The sequence below is a fragment of the Rhinopithecus bieti genome, unplaced genomic scaffold, assembly GCF_001698545.2.
Source record: "Rhinopithecus bieti isolate Rb0 unplaced genomic scaffold, ASM169854v2 scaffold_50706, whole genome shotgun sequence".
Classification (NCBI taxonomy): Eukaryota; Metazoa; Chordata; class Mammalia; order Primates; family Cercopithecidae; genus Rhinopithecus; species Rhinopithecus bieti.
This window is the reverse complement of record NW_016819840.1, coordinates 163092-180953: the sequence shown is the minus strand read 5'-3', so window position 1 is coordinate 180953 and position 17862 is coordinate 163092. Positions and strand designations below refer to the sequence as shown.

Genomic DNA, 17862 nt, shown 5'->3' with positions numbered 1-17862 from the left:
TGATTCCAATAAATATTAGTAGACAGTGATTAAGGAATAATGAAAGTACTAAATGGAATAAAAGATAGGAGCCTGAAGTGTAAAATTTTTCTCTGTCCTTAGTAATTTATAGGTATTAATGAGATCATATTAACAATGACAAAACAAATCCTTCCTCCCTCCCCTCTCCTCTCTCCTCTCCTCTCCTCTCCCCTCTCTCCCTCTCCCTCTCTTTCTTCTTTCCCTGTCTCTCAGTCTTTCTTTTCAGAGTTTCTTTCTGTCACCCAGGCTGGAGTGAAGTGGAATGATCTCAACTCACCGCAACCTCCTCCCCTGTGGTTCAAGCCATTCTCCTGCCTCAGCCTCTCAAGTAGCTGGGATTACAGGTGCCTGCCACCATGCCTGACTAATTTTGTATTCTTACTAGAGACAGGTTTTTGCCATGTTGGCCAGGCTGGTCTCGAACTCCCAACTTCAGTTATCCTCCCGCCTCAGCCTCCCAAAATGCTGGGATTACAGGCGTGAGACACCACGCCCGGCCTAGATGAGCACATTCTAAGGAGAACTCTTACCTTCCTAAACTTGGTTGGCTTCAATTATCACCAAGAGAAGCAAACTGATTCACCAGACGTGGAGAAAACAAAATAAAGGGACTTGTTTCCTTACTGGAAGACTGAGGAAGTCAAAAGGATTTGATGGAAGAAGGGAAGGTGGAGAAACAGTGTGAAGAGTAGAACCCCAGAACTCAACAAAGGTGGAGAAACTGACCCCTGAAAGTGGTTTTTCACCTTCACAAAAGGCAGACGAAAGGAATAGAAACTTAACACCATGAAACTGCTGAGTTATTGTTAGAAAAGGATTTCCAATTGTGTGACTGACACAGCACAAAAAACAAAAACCCATGCATGGAACCAAAGTTTGAATTAGGCATATACACCGTTTCTTATTATCAAAACACATTGAATTACTATTGCTAGTATTATTCTAAAAATATGCAGGGTTAAAAGTTGAATTGAATTCCTGTTCTAAGTTAATGATTTGTATGTGAAAGAAACCATAGGTTACAAGGAAGAAATGGCGAGAGATCCTGGGAAGACTTTTGCTTGACCAGCTCAGGAATCAGCAATGTCTAAAAGCAAACCTCACTCTTCCCAGGCACCCAAAGTGGATCTGCCTCCTAAGTGAACCGTGGTGTCCTGAACAATTGATTCCCTGGTGGTTGCAGAGAGCCCCATGGCGGCCCGAGCACTCCCTGTTGGTCCGGAATCCCTGGTGTCCTCAATGTTCTTCAGTGGTCATGAGTGTCTCCTGGTGGTCTTCTGTGCCATTAGGTTGTGCTGTTAGCGCTGGTGGATTCTGAGAACCTCTTGGTGATCCTGAGAGTTTCCTGGTGGTCTGGAATGCACCCTCATGATTCTGTGCCCCCTGCTTGTGCTGAGCGCCCCCTGGCGTCCTGAGCACCCCCTGGTGTCCTGAGTGTCCCGTTATCCTGAGCCCCTCCTGCTGGTCTTGAGCGCCCCCTAGTGTTCTGAGCGCCCCATGGCGTCCTGAGCACCCCCTGGTGTCCTGAGTGCCCCCTGGTGTCCTGAGTGTCCCATTGTCCTGAGCCCCGCCTGCTGGTCTTGAGCGCCCCCTAGTGTTCTGAGCGCCCCATGGTGTCCTGAGCACACCCTACCATCCCGAGCGCCTCCTGGTGGTTCTGAGCCCATTCACCACAAAGTGCCCTCTTGTCTTCCTGCAGGGAGGTTTGCCTCTAGACTCACATAGATGTCCCTCGCTGTGTCTCCCACAGTAACACACTGCCTACTTCTCAGCTCTCACGCAGATCGTTTTAAAGGAGATTGTGATATTAAGTGTTATCCCTGGGAATTGTAAATTTTCCTTGTGCTGGTGCAGAGCCGCTACCAACCACTCCAGCCCCTCTCCTCCAGCCATCTGGGCCCAATTCATGCTGTAGTCAGTGAAGGTGAATCTTGATGCTTTGCAAAAAAAAGGCTAAGAGAACAGCCAGGCTATTTTGCCAAAGACTAAAATATAGATCCAGTAAACTTTTGAGGTTTTCCAGGGATTTGGAGAGAAGGTGTGTGGATTAGGTGAAACACACACTTTTTAATCACAATGAAACTATTTTCACGATATCCAGTGATAAACACATGGCATAAATAATTTGTGAAAGCTCATAATTTTTTGAGACAAAGTGTTAACTTAAATGCATACAACTTCAAAATTATTTACCTGGTCATGAAACAGAATAAAATGAAATCTGTATGCAATATCTGACAATGATAAAATGGTTTGAACTAATTTCACTGCAGAAGGTGGGGGCATGAATAAAAGAATCAAGTATCTTTGGTAAGAATTTGATGTTGTGATAGTAAAATATAAATAAGTTACACATAAGCACTGGACAGTAGTTGATACACATATTTTCAACAAGGGTCAGTTTAACAATTCTAACACATTTTGTGTATTTTGAAATTGTGCACTAAGTAAATTAATTTCGTATGGTAGAAGAGGTTTCCTCAATTTAGAGTGTGGGATTATGGACAGGCAAAGAAAGAAGGCTATGAATGTCTATGTGGATCTCAGTAGCATGAAGAAACCAGTATGTTCTTCGGTCTAAGGTAATATAGAAACAGAAGAATAGATTCACAAACACTTTGATTTTGAATGTTTGCGGGTAAATAATACATGTGTAATATTTATGGAGTACCTGACTTTGATGCAGCATGAAATGCATAATAATCACATTATGATGAATGGTTTATACATCCTCTCAAGTATTAGTTATTTGATTTACCTACATTCCATTTGTACACTTTTAGTTATTTTGCAATCTATAATTACGTTATTAAGGACTATACTTAGTCTGTTGTGTTATCAAATATTCTGTATTATTTATTATTTCTAACCACTTTTTCTACCCATTGAGCATCCCCAGTAATCCCCATCCACCATAGACCTTCCCTACCTCTGGTGACCATCCTTTCACTCTGTCTCCATGAGTTCAATTGTCTTAATTTTTAACTTTCACAACTAAATGAGAATATGGGAAGTTTGTGTTTTGGTTCTGGGCTTATTTCAATTAATATAATGAACTCCAGTTTCATCCATGCTGTTGCAAATGACAAAATCTCATTCTTTTCATGGCATAATATTAATCCATATCCTATATGCACCAGTTTTATTTATCCATTCATCTGTTAATGGGCACTTAGGTTACTTTCAAATTTTGGCTGTGATGAACAGTGCTGTAACAAACACGGTAGTGCAAAAAACATTTGTTTTTGTGGGCGGGGGGTACTTGCCAGCAGCAAAATTGCTGGATTATATAACGCTATTATTAGGTTTTGAGGAATCTCTAAACTGTTCTCCATAGTGTTTGTATTAATTTAAATGCCCACTAACAGTTTATGAGTGTTCCCATTTCTCCAGATCCTTACCAGCATTTCTTTTTGTCTGGCTTTTGGTTAAAATAATTTTAAAATCAGATGAGATGATATTTCACTGTAGTTTTGTTTTACATGTTTCTGATGATCAATGTTGTACAACACATTTTTATAAGACTGTTGCAATTTGAAAGTCTTATTTTTAGAAATAATTATTGCCTGCTTTTTATTCGGGTTACTAGATGATTTTCCTCTAGAGTTGTCTGAGATCCTGGTATATTCTGGTGATTAATCATTTGTCAGATGGGTAGTAATGTCTCTTTATCTCACACTATGAAGGACATGATGTCATCACTCACAGGTGCATTCCTGGATATACACACAGCATCAATGGAAAAGCAGTCGTTTGGCACTGTTGCCTTTGACAGTCTCTACTTCATGTCTCTGTTTGGGAGTCTATATCTCTTAAAATAACAATTGGATGCTATTCTGTACTCATTGCTGGCATGGTGTCACTGTTTTGTGTCAAAAATCAATCCACAATCTAATGCAATTAAATTCGTTCCTATTTGGAGGATCTGTTTTTAAGGCTTGTCATGACCAGAATGTTATTTTATTTTTCAGTAAAGTGGGTCTGGCAATATTTTGCAGGCTGGCCTTGAAATCCTGGGCTCAGGTGGTCTTCCCACAATGGCATCCTGACTAGTTGAAAATACAGGCACATGGCACAGTGTCCATCTGATTATTCTTAAATTATGCTATTTCTCATTCTCTCTGCTAAACCAAGTGTATTATTGCTCTCATGGAGCTGTCAGCTTTTCATTAATTACTTAAAACAAAAATATATTGTGTGTTTTAGGATAACTTTAGTGCAGAAATTGCTCACATTGGACTGCAAATATAGTCACACAATTTAGAGCGTGCTGTATCTCTGTTTTTATGCTCTGCATCTTTACCTATAAAAATATAACAGCCTTTGCCTTGGTGCACACGAAATTATTCATATATCTCAGAGTGACATTCCTGATTTAAGAGCAGAAAACTGTAGGGGAGTCATGGACTCACATAGTCTCATTGCACCTCTCCCAGGAAACTTCCCAGAACCTCTGCCATGTAAGTGAGCAGGGGTGAGAATAATTGGGGTCCCTCTGTTCTTGGTCTATAATGCGTGGCAAGAAAACTCTGTCTCATAAGTGAGGCTGGGAGGAGACAGGCATCCGTCACATCACAGACTGAAATTTAGTCTCCACTGTAGAGATCTGACACCGTGGCTTCAACTGAGATCTGAGGGAGAGGAAGCACCATCTTCCTTTCAGATCAGCTCAAGGTCAAGTTTCTGTCATCCTGAGCTGCAAACGAGAGAGTAAGGCTCGTCTCTCAAGTACGGTGGAACCTCACTGCCCTTAATGACACTCGGCAAATGTTTTAGTCTGTTTCAGCTGCTATAACAGAACTCCATAAAATGGGTGGCTCAGAAATATCATAAACATATTTTTCTGAATTCTCAAGGCTAGGAATTTGAAGATCTAGATGTTTTTGAGATTGGTGAGGACCAGCAATTTCTGGTGAGGACCAGCAGTTATGTTCATAGGGGTGTAACTGATATATCCACACGAAAAATTGTGCTTGGATGTTCACTTACATTTCCCCAGAAATGGACACATTTTGTGTTATTTTTGACGAGTTGAGCAATTCTAAGGCGTGAATAAGGAACTGAAGCCTGCAGGTTCAGCACATGTATCCCAGAACTTAAAATGAAATAAAATTCTATAAACAAACTTACAAATAAATGAGGTAAGAAAATTATGTCAGAAAAATTAATATTGAACCCTTATCTGAAGTCTGATGGTGGTAAGTTACATAATGGGGCTGCGGTGAGATAGGCTACCAGGTGCTCTAATTCTGAACCCCTCAATGACACCCAACCAGCAGTCTCTGGCCGTGGGTACGCTAGGGGTCCCCAGACATGGGAAAACTCTATTGCTCCATAAAACTGGGCTGGGGGCCTTGAATACTCTAAGTTTGGCAGGAGTAGCTTCTACCCCAAATTCTGCAGTCAGTCAATCTCTGATCTTTCCCTGGGGTCGTGAAAGATGATGTGGAGAAGGTTCAGTGATATGGTTTGTCTGTGTCCCCATGCCAATCTCATCTTGAGTGATAACTCCCACAACTCCCACATGTCGTGGGAGGAACCTGGTGGAAGGTGATTGAAATTGGGGGCGGGTCTCTCCTGTGCTGTTCTCGTGATAGTGAATGAGTTTCAAGAGATTTGATGATTTTAAAAGGGGGGTTTTCCTGCACGATCTCTCTTCTCTTGTCTGCCACCATGTCAGATGTGCTTTTCACCTTCTGCCATGATTGTGAGGCCTCCCCAGCCAGGTGGAACTGTAAATCCAATAAACCTCTTTTGTAAATTGTTCAGTCTAGCATAACAGACTAATACAGTAATTGGTACCAGTAGAGTGAGACATTGCTGAAAAGATAACCAAAAATGTGGAAGCGACTTTGGAACTGGGTAATGGGCAGATTGGAACAGTCTGCAGGGCTCAGAAGAAGACAGGAAAATGTGGGATAGTTTGGAACTTCCTAGAGACTTGTTGAATGGCTTTGACAAAAATGCTGATGTTTATATGAACAATGATGTCCAGGCTGAGGTGGCCTCAGATGGAGATGAGGAACTCATTGGGAACTGGAGCAAAAGTGATTCTTGTTTTGTTTTAGCAGAGACTGGCAGCATTTTGTCCCTGTCCTAGAGAATTGTAGAACTTTAAACTTGAGAGGGATGATTTAACATATCTGGCAGAAGAAATGTCTAAGCAGCAAAGAATTCAAGAAGTGACTTGAATGCTGTTAACGGCATTCAGTTTTAAAAGGGAAACAACATAAAAGTTTGGAAAATTTGCAACCTGGCGATGCAGTAGAAAAGAAAATCTTATTTTCTGAGGTAAATTCAAGCCAGCTGCAGAAATTTGCATAAGTAATAAGGAGTCGAATGTTAATCCTCAAGACAATGGGGAAAATGTCTCCAGGGCATGTTAGAGGTCTTCATGGTGGCCCCTCCCATCACAGGCTCAGAGGCCTAAGAGAAAAAACTGTTTTTTTTGGGCCAGGCCCAGGGTGCCCGTGCTGTGTGCAGCCTAGGCTCTTGGTGCCCTGCCTCCAGCCACTCCAGCCATGGCTGGAAGAGGCCAATGTAGAACTCAGGCCATGGCTTCAGATGGTGGAAAACCCAAGCCTTGGCAACTTCCATGTGATATAGAGACTGTGAGTGCACAGAAGTCAAGAATCAGTGATCGAGAACCTCTGCCGAGATATCAGAAGATGTATAAAAACAGCTGGGTGTCCTGGCAGAAGTTTGCTGCAGTGATGGAGCACTCATGGAGAACCTCTGCTAGGGCAGTGAGGAAGGGAAATATGGGGTCAGAGCTCCCACACAGAGTCCCTACTGGGGCACTGCCTAATGAACCTGTGAGAAGAGGGCTGCTGTCCTCCAGACCCCACAATGGTAGATCCACTGACAGCTTGCACTGCGTACCTGGAAAAGACATAGACCCTCAACACCAGCCTGTGAAAGCAGCCAGGAGGGAGACTGTACCCTGCAAAGCCACAGGGATGGAACTGCACAAGACCATGGGAAATCACCTGTTGCATCAGCATGACCCAGTTGTGAGAAATGGGGTCATAGGTGATAATTTTGGAGCTTTAATATTTGACTGCTCTGCTGGATTTTGGACTTGCATGGAGCCCCTTTGTTTTGGACAATTTCTGTCATTTGGAATAGGTGTGTTTACCCAGTGCCTGTATCCCCATTTTTTCTAGGAATTAACTTGCTTTTGATTTGACAGGCTCTTAGGTGGAAGGGACTTGCCTTGTCTCCAATGAGATGTTGGACCGTGGACTCTTGAGTTAATGCTGAAATGAGTTAAGACTTTGGGGTCTGTAAGAAAAGCATGACTGTTTTTGAAATGTGAGGACATGAGATTTGGGAGGGATCATGGGGTAAACTGATACGGTTTGGCTATGTCCCCACCCAAATCTCATCTTGAATTGCAATCCCATATTCCTAATGTCATGGGAGGGACCCCACGGGATGTGATTGAATTATGGCAGAGGGTCTCTCCTGTGCTGTTTGTGTAATAGTGCATGACTCATGCAAGGTATGATGGTTGTAAAAAGGGAGATCCCTGCACAAGTTCTCTTCTCTTGTCTGCCACCATGTCAAATGTGCTTTTCACCTTCCACCATGATTGTGAGGCCTTTCCAGTCATGTGGAACTGTAAGTTCAATAAAACGCTTTCTATGGTAAATTTTCCAGTCTCTGGTATGTCTTTATCTGCAGCATGTAAACAGACAAATAGTTAGACATGCTCTACTCAAGGTCTCTGCACATAGAGAAAAACCAGTGAAAGTGGAAAATGCATTTTCTTGATTTGTTGAACATACCTATAGAACACACAACTCTGTACCAGGACATCATGCAGAATTAAGAAATTATGTAATTGGAATACATGTGAAAATTACGATCATTTGCAGGCACACATTTGCTCATATATCTTCCAATGAAATAAAGTAAATGCCACTGTTCTGTGTGAAAATCAACAAGGAGTGTGTCAACCCTGAGAATACACCTCTCTCCGTCCCTCTAAAGGCAGGAAAATGCACATGGATCAGGTGTCAAGCTGCTGCTTTCTGATGTCTGTGGTATGGCTTGTGCTGAAGCCCAGATCTGTGTCCACTCTAATGAAAGAAATGACTCTTCAGTGATTCTGAGGCAGAGCCATTGCTGGAGTCATGGGGATCCCCCATCGTGTAATGTTGACTTGCGGAAGACTCAAATATGTTTCACACCTTCCTTGCACAGCACAGAAACCTAAGAAACTTTCACCCAATCTTCCCTCCAACCCTCCTTCACTCAGGGACCGATTTCCACCCTATGCCATCAGCTTACCCGGCCTCATGTCACCCCCTGTGCATTTCATCTCAAAAGAGTGAATGAACTTCTTATGAAAAATGCATGACAACCTAATCCAGTCTTGGAGTTTTCTTCTCTTAAGACCAATAACACAAATATTTCAGCAAAATCATTTATCATATGAGTATGACTATAGTTGGCAATCGTATTTGGAAAAAAAACTCTGATGTTGGATAATGAAGTTGGAACAAGGGCAAAGACTGTCCTCATTTTTATTGATGACTTGGGGTATAGTAGAGGTAGGTGTTGACCTCAAGGTAAGAGGATTGGAATCTCATTTCAACTGTCTGAGCATACTCATGCAGGCCTCCCTGGGGTTCCAAGGCTTGCATGGCAAAGCTGTTGGTGTTGTCATCTATAATTCTAGCACCACATTTAAGGGAACAGCATACTGTAAAGCAAATAATGAGAACTAGGGTAAGGAGAGCAATTCGCACTTTTAAAAGCAAAGATTTGAAAGCATTAGTTTATGACTTTGTAGCCCACAAATAATTTAGAATTTACTCCAAACTGCCAAAATATTCCCAAGAACAGCAAACTACAGGTGTATTATATTTTAAAGCTTTTTTTTTCTGTTGTCCCCATTTTATTAAAACAAATCAAGATAGGGCTCATTTATTTACAAAATAAACTTTAGTCTTATTATCCATGACCTTATTATTTGCAAAGCACAGCACAAATAATTATTTTCTACATAGGGTTTTTTAATTGGCTTTGATGGAACTCTGTTCCATAAGGAATCTCAGATAAGACTTTTTAAATGCCAAGCCCAGCCATGGATTTTTACCCTCAAATACCCGTGAGTTTGGTAAATTACTTCTCCGTTGGGGTCCAATGATAACTTGGGTTTCTTGGGCCTGTTAGAAAGTGACATTCTTTACTTACCCCTGGCCAGGAACCCTGTACAAAGACTGTGTGGACAAAGTATGAGGCCGGTTTTTCCAAGGGGCTCTTATTGGCTGTATAAGTCAAGTTTGATTGCTTAAGGGCAAGCACGCCGTTATAGTCAAAGACTTGGTAAAATAACCAGTTTCTCCAACTGTGTCCTGTTGCAAAAAAAAATTCTGATTGCACTTATGCAAAAATTATATTGCCATAAATTATGAATATTCACAAATAATTTCCAAATTCTAGAGAAAGTGAGCAGAGAGAAACAAATATGCTCCAAATTTTATATACAGGACTATACTCAACTGTTAAAGGTATAAATAGCCCAAAAGAAAAGTTTTCTTGGGCAACGTTTTAAGTGAAAAGTCAAAAAAACTTACTTTAGTCTTCTATTTGATAGTTTTATCTCTCTTCTATTGTAACTGTCTTCAGAGTTGTTAATCAAAAACCTGCATGTAAGAGCATCTGTTAAGAGTTTCATAGATGATTATGAAACCATCACTTAAAGAGAATCAAAACAAGATGATACGGTGTTATAAAACTAAAAGGGAGGAATTGAAACCACCACTGCAAAGTTGTAACTGAAACAGTGAAAGAGCTATGACCTAACCTGCTCCATCTTTCTTCAAACCTGCAAGTTGGCTTTGTTCATTCCTGAGAGTAGGCTTAACTAACTTTGGGAGGAACTTAGTTTAGTTTATAGTTTAAAACAAAGATGATAACAGCCTTTCCCCAAAACAAATCCCCTTAGTCCTGAGGGCTAGACTGACTTTGGGGGACCAACGATTTATTCAAAATATTAGAAATTACGTTTTAAGAGTCATTCAGCTGGTGGCTACAAATTCTAATCTTTCCCAATTTGCTCCTGGGAATAAAATCAGTATTATAAAGCCTAAGATCAATGTTTAGATATTTTGTGGACCCTGCACATGATGGATCAGCTGGCATCACCCAGATCAATAAAATGGCTCATCCGATCTTGTGGCCCGCTCCTAGAAACTGACTCAGCACAAGACACCTTTGATTCCCTATGATTTCATCTCTGACCCGACCCGTCAGCACTCCTGACTCACTGGCTACCCCCAACCCACCAAGCTATCCTTAAAAAATCCTGTTCCTGAATGCTCAGGGAGACTGATTTCAGTAACAATAAAACTCTGGTTTCCAATAAATAAATATCATGGCAACAATCGATTTTATGTGTCCCCTTGACTCATAGCGTCATTTATTCAATTACGCACTAACATAGGTGTTGCACTGATGGTATAATACAAGTGTTAGTAAAGCCTGCCATCATTTTTTCCTAAGTCAGGAAGACTGTCCTAGATAACCTAGGTGGGGCTGATTCTGTAAGAGCCTAAGAGAAGACAATGGGACTCAATGGAGTATGACAGGTGCTGATATTCCCAGGAATTCCAACTCCATTGACCTGAAACCCTGTAGGATTTGCCAAACCAGACCCTACAACTGCTGTCACCCAGAGCTCACAGCACAATAGAGTGTCCATCCTCAGCTCTCCCCAAAGTCACAGATGAAGGAGGAAGTTCTGTGACAGTGTGAGAAACGGAAGATCATCTCTACATCAATATCTCATTTGACAAAACTAACATTATCCCCTTGGTGACTAGTGTCCACTTCATTTCCAAATGCCTCTGTGCACAGAAGGCAGCAGGCGGGTCCAGGCAATGGTGAGTGGGAAAGTTCCCTCAACCTACCCAGCTCTCGCAGGAGCCATAGCCTGGGCCACACCTGAGTTCCAGGTAACAGACCTGAGCCCTGAGATTTAGACCACAGAAAACACACCCTCTATTTTCAGGGAAGAGAAGAAAAGGGAACTGGGAGAATGACATGTAGACAGAAGAAAAACTGATTAGCAAAGTAGGGCCAGCTGGATCAGTTCTGAGTCAGACGTGCACAGTTTTATGAGAGGAGGGAGAACAGCTGTAAAAACTGTCGGGATTTAAGGACCCTGGCCGTGGACGAGCCTCCCTCTTGGCCCCATTCCGAATCCCAGAGCCTATTCTAATCAGAGATTCCCACAGAGGTCTCTACCCTGAGCCTGATTGGAAAACGCTTCCCAGGTTTCACTGGGCTTCCTCGGGACACTGATCAATGTGACCAAGGCAGGGTCATTTCTGCCCCCAAAGTGACCCTTGGGCTTCTGTGGAGGTGAGGATGTGACCTCCTGTTACAGACAAAACAAAACAAACAAAAACCAAGGTGTTGAGGGGGAAGTTTTGCAGTCAGAGACAGCAAATGTTACTACAGAATTGCAAATCTAGAGAAATTCCCTGGGGTAACTTGGTAACAAGGCAGCTCCAGACCATGACAGGAAACCAGCCCTTGCACCACCTGCACTTGCCCCTGGGGACAGCCCCGTGCAGTGTCCCAGGCTTTCTCTGGTTGTCCCAGGTACCCTGCCAGGAGTTTGTGTCTTTGCTCATACTGACTTCCCCTCACTGTGTCTCTCGCAGAGTAATACACAGCTGTGTCCTCGGCTCTCAGGCTGTTCATTTGCAGATACAGTGAGTTCTTGGCGTTGTCTCTGGAGATTGTGAATCGGCCCTTCACAGAGTCTGTGTAGTATATGGTACCACCACTTGTACTAATAACTGAGATCCACTGCAAACCCTTCCCTGGAGCCTGGCGGATCCAGTGCATGTCATAGCTACTGAAAGTGAATCCAGAGGCTGCACAGGAGAGTCTTAGGGACCCCCAGGCTGTACCAGGCCTCCCCCAGACTCCACCAGCTGCACCTCACACTGGACACCTGCAAAAATAGAGACATCTGGATCAGAAACTGTCACACATGGCCCCTGTTTCTCTCACTTATGTCCACTCACACTCAATCTCTCTAGTTGTCCATAAATCACCTTTTAAAATAGCAACAAGGAAAACCCAGCTCAGCCCAAACTCCGTGGTGAGTCTCCTGTGTTCAGTGTTGATGACCAAGAAGAAACTCTTGGGAATCCCGGGCTGGGGCTCCTCTCTCAGAGCCGCAGGGTCAGGGTTTGGCTGGTTTTCATCAGCCGTAGGAGGGCCCTATTTGCATGTCTCCTACTACATAGAGAGCTCAGGGTGGGAACCCTGAGGAGATGGCAGTCCCCAGATAAAATGACAGGGCCCGGCAGGAGTTGGTGACAATTATGGTATTTAGAAAATACACTGTCTTATTAGGAAATTCTGTTGTGATAAACGTTTTGCACTATTAAATTTTTACATATCTGTGTAAATTGTGTTTTGTAGAAGTCAATGGTTTCTCCATTTACAGACGTGACTGAAAGCCCACACATGGAGGAGGGGCTAAGTGTGTGTCTAGGAGCTCATATCTGAGGCGAGTGATCCCCAGTGCCTGGGCCTGGGCTCCTCATCACTGATCCCAGTTACTTCCTGAAACAACTCTGGGTAAGAAATGGACATACGTAGTGTGCTTTGTGGAACCCACTTCCTGTATTGAGAACACGCGTGATTTTGTGACACTATCATTCACCTAAAAATAAGGAAAGAACTAGGGTTTGGGAGGTAAATTCTCAGATATTTCTGACATTTAATGGATATTTTCTATCTTTATACCGCAACTTTCGGTCTAATTTTGCGTGTGTTTGAGTGCAATAAATTTTGTGAATGTTAATTGGCAGATAATACATTTCACATATTTAAAATGTAGAATTGATAAACATAATGTAAGCATCATCATTACCAAGGTGGACAAGTGAGTTCCCCTCAACATCTTCTCTTATTCTTCTGTATGTCTCCTCCTTTCCCCTTCCTTTCTTATACCCTTTTCCCAGGTAACTTCTCATCTTTTGTATATTACTTTAGATTCCTTTTCATTTAAATGAAATTATGTAAATGGAGTAATATGGTACATATTCCTATTTGTCTGGCTTATTTAACTCAGCATAAATACTTAGATATTTTCCCTTGTTGTTCTGTGTACCAGAAATGTATTTATTACAAATGTTGGGTAGTATTCCAGTGAACAAATTTACCATAGTTTGTTTTTCTATTAGGCAGCTGAAAAGGTTTGGATTCTTTTATTATTCTGGGTCTTACTAAAAAATACACTGCTCAGCTTAAAAATGCACATAGATGAGAAATATATATATATACATGTATTTATTTTTTACAACAATAACATCAACAATAACAGATTAACAGAAAAGATGGATGCTTGCAGATTTTATTTAATACTTCAGGTAAATGCTGGTTTAAAACAAACAAAACATTTGAAATTTAGGGAGTGGCAAGTTCTTATAGAGAGTAATGAAGCCAGGGTATGAAATTACCTGAGGCAGAGTTTGTCATATACAATGTAGGCCATTACAGGATGATGAAGAAGTATATACTGGATTGCTTGAAGTCGAGTGTGTTAAGCATACTGTAGTGAGAAATTCTAAGGGGCCACATACTGAAGAGTTGTCCTATACCCTTGAATCCTTTACCATTGCAAAAAATTGTCCTTTGCTGAAGTGTCTGTCTTGGAGAGAATAAGCCCACATTTCTGAAATGCATCCAGACCCAGCTCTCTGATTTCGACAACAAAACTAAGATATTACCCTGCAGGAGCAAGCCATGAAAATCAGTATCCTAGGGCACTGGTGCAACCCCTCACGAATTGATATGGGAACAAAGGTCCCCATCAAAGATCTATTGAGAAGCAGTTCCCCTCTCTTTCTTATGGAATCAGATTCTTAATCTGCAGGTCATGGCAGTAGATCTGGAAGATGGTGGCAGCAACAGAGATTATTAGAGCTGTGGGAGAAGACAACACGGAAAACAAGAGGCCTCTACCCCAGGGGAAGGAACAAGAACACACAGACCAGCATCTTGTCTGGATGAGGGTCAGGAACACTTGGAATTTCTCACTCAGACTCAGGATCACAATGATTTTCTGGAAAGATGGCTCCATGAGAGGTCAGAGACCATTCCTTTAATCTAACGTCCTCCACCAATTTCACAACTGGCAGTTAAATCTAACACTTTAATCCAACTTAGGAATCTGAAAGAGATTCCCTGTGGAATGGAATGATTGCATATGAATGACTCCATGAAACTGTCTTCATGGTGACTAGATTTGCCTGTTGATTTTAACATGATGACCATGATGTTGATGATGAAGATGACATTCTCAGAAAAATAATCCTGGTTCAAAGAGCTAACTGCCGAGTCATATTTATGTCTGTTTTGCTTTGGGACATGAAGGGCACGAGGTCTAACGAACATGATGAATGGTCTCCTGAGGGTTAGATGCTGTTAAGCAAAATAAGACAATGTTAGGTGGTGGTCAGAAGCTCCCTGGCTGGTTCCTCGCTGCATCGGCTCCTCACTGAGGCTCAGTTTTGGCTGAGTTCTGAGCATCTCCTGCTGGTCCTTTGCTGCCCATGCAGCCCGGATAAAGGAGGGCTGGGGGATCTGCTTCTGAGATGCCCAGTCCTATGTCTGGCTCCAGTTCAGGAGCTCAGCCTGTCCTGGGGGCTGAACTTTCTAGCTCTCCTGTGCGACCTCGCCTGTACACCGAGCTTCCTCACAGCTAGGTGACAAGGTCAGCTTCATAGACATCACTGCAGGCAATTTTCAGCAAATCTAATTGTAGTTCGACTGTATAATTGAGGAATCATGTTAATTGGGGTGTCAGTGACTAATACACACACACATACAAACCGTATGGACATTCATTTATATTTTCCCAAAACTGGACACATTTTGTATTATTCCTGATGAGTTCATAAAATTCTGAGGTTTGAATCAGAAATTAAAAGACAGCATTTGCTACAACCAAACTTACAAATGAATAAGATGAGATAATAGGGTCAGAAAAATCAAGATTGAGTTGTTACCTGCAGTCTGATGGTGGTAAGTTACATAACAGAGCTGTGATGAGATAGGCTCCCAGGTGCTCTAATTCTTAACCCCTCAGTTACAGCTGGCCAGCAGTCTCTGGCAGTGGGGAAGCTAGAGGTTCCCCACATGGGATAGCCCTCTGACTCCATAAAACGTGCTGGGCTTCTCTGCAGGCTCTGAGGTGTGCAGACTCCTACCCCAGATTCTGCAGTCAGACAAATCTCTGCTCTTTCCCTAGGGACACAAGAGATGGTGTGGAAAAGGGCCAGACGTGCCCTACTCAAGGTCTCTGCACATGGAGAAAAACCAGTGAAAGTGGAAAATGCATGTTTTAGATTCACTGAATAATACCTGTGAATAATGCACCTCTGTGCCAGTACTTCTTGGAGAAGTATAAATGAATGAAATTCAAATAAATGTGAAAATTACAATTGTTTGCAGGTGCACGTTAGTTCATATATTTTCCAATAAAATAAAGTAAAAGCAGGTGTTCTCTATGAAAATCCACAAACAGTGTGTTGACCCTGAGAATGCACCTCCCTGCCTCCTCCTACAGGCAGCAAAATGTAGGTGGATCAGGTTCCCAGCAGCTGCTTTCTGACATCTGTGGCATGGCGTGTGCTGAGGCCCATGTCCTGTGGTCTACTCTAATGAAAGAACTGACTCCACAGTGATTCCTAAGCAGAGCCATTATTTCTGGGAGTCATGAGGATCCCCTGAGAGGCCGCACTGACTTGCACAAGACCCAATTATATTTTGCACCTTCCTTGCACAGCACAGAAATATAGGAACTTTCTACCCAATCCAGCCTCCCTCTCTCCTTCACTCATGGACAGGCTTCAATCATGTGCCATCAGCTTCCCAACCTCATTCCATCCCCTGTGCATTTTCTCTCAAAGGGGTGGATCTACTTGCAAAAATGCAGGGAAACTTAATTTAGTCTTGAAGTTTTCTGATTAGAAAACCAACAATAACACAAATGTTACCGGAATGTGGTCCCAATTCAGGGCAAATCGGCAAAGAACAATGAAAGCAAGTTTATTAGGAAAGTAAAAGAATAAAGAATGGCGACTCCACAGGCAGAGCAGTGGCATGGGCTGCTCGTGGTCCATTTTTATGGTTATTTCTCAATTATATTTAAACAAGGGATAGATTATTCATGTGTCCCCCAGGCAATTCTGTAGGCTGATGGTTCCTCCACTCCTTTTAGACCATCTAGGGAAACTTCCTGATGTTGCCATGGCATTTGTAAACTGTCATGGCTCTGTGGGGAGTGTTGTTTAGCATGTTAATGCATTATAATTAGCATATAATGAGCAGTGAGGACGAACAGAGGTCACTTGCGTCGCCATCTTGGTTTTGGTAGACTTTGGCCAGCTTCTTTACTGTAACCTTTATCAGCAAGGTCTTCATAACCTGTATCTTGTGCAGACCTCCTATCTCATCCTGTGACTAAGAATGCCTTAGCCTACTGGGAATGTAGCCCAGCAGGTCTCAGTCTTACTTTTCCTAACCCCTATTCAAGATGGAGTTGTTCCAGTTCCAAAACCTCTGACACAATGTAGCAAAATATTTACAGTATGAACATGATTATACTGCCAAATATAAAATAACATATCATAATGGCAACAATCAATTTGACATGTCACCTTGACTAGAACACAGTCTCATCTACTCAATCACACACTAACCTAGCTGTTGCTTCCATGGCATAATACAGGTGTTAGGACAGCCTGTCATTATTTTTTCCTAAGTCATAAAGACTGTTCTAGATAATCTAGGTGGGGCTGATTCAGTCAGAGCATAACAGAAGACGATGGGACTCTGTGGTGGATGGCAGATGCAGGTCTTCCCAGGAATTCCAGCTTGTCTTTCCCAATGGGCAGCAGTATTGATCTCAGTCTGCCTAGCCAGACCCTACAATTACTATTATCCAGAACCCACAGCACCATGGAGTGTCCATCCTCAGCTCTCCTCAAAGTCACAGGTGAGAGTCCAAACTCTGTGACAGTGTGAGAAGCACAATATCAGCTCTACATCAGTAGCCCATTGGAGAAAACTAGTATTATTCCCTTCATGACTAATGTCCACTTCATTTTCCAAACGTCTCCATGCACAGAAGACAGTAGGAGAGTGCAGGCAAGGGTAAGTGAGAAAGTCCACTCAGCCTACCCAGGTCCTGCAGACCTGAGCCCTGACATTTAGACTACAGAAAACACATTTTCTGTTTCCAGGGAAGAGAAGAAGAAAAGGAATTTCAAAATCAAGTCTACAGGGAAGGAAGATGGATTAGCAGAAAGAGGGTCCACTGAATCAGTCTGAGTCAGATGTGCACAGTTTTACAAGATGGGGGGAGATAGCTGTGAAAACCATCAGGTTTTAAGGACCTTGGTCCTGGGTGAGCCTCTCCCTTGGCTCCCAACAGAACTCAAAACCTGTTCTAATCGGAGATTCCCATGGAGGTCTCTGCCCTGGGTCTAACTGGAAAAAACTCTCCAGATCTCCCTGGGATTCCTCAGGACTCTCATCCTGTTGACCACGAAAGGCTTATTTCTGCCCTCAAAGTAAGTAACACTGTGGCTTCTGTGGAGGTGAGGATGTGTCCTGGAAAAAAAAAAAAAAGAAACAAAAGGAAAAAAAAAGTTTTGCATTTAGAGTCATGAACTGTTAGTACAGAATTGTAAATCTGGAGAAGTTCCCTGGGGAAATTTGACAATGAGGCAGCCGCAGACCATGAAAGGAAGTCAGCCCTTAGCAGCACCTGCCCCTGCCCTGGAGACAGCCCCGAGC

General features: G+C 42.5%; 1 pseudogene across 1 annotated transcript in view; it reads right to left on the bottom strand.

The window, feature by feature from the left end:
* The window catches only part of LOC108519977 (Ig heavy chain V-III region 23-like), a 14611-nt pseudogene extending 2362 nt beyond the window's left edge, over window positions 1–12249 (bottom strand). The window contains exons 1-2 of the transcript XR_001882788.1: window positions 12102–12249; window positions 11689–11998 (exon numbers count right to left, since the gene is read on the bottom strand). The product of XR_001882788.1 is annotated as an Ig heavy chain V-III region 23-like (transcript). The remainder of the gene's footprint in view (window positions 1–11688; window positions 11999–12101) is intronic.
* Window positions 12250–17862: the final 5613 nt, after the last annotated feature.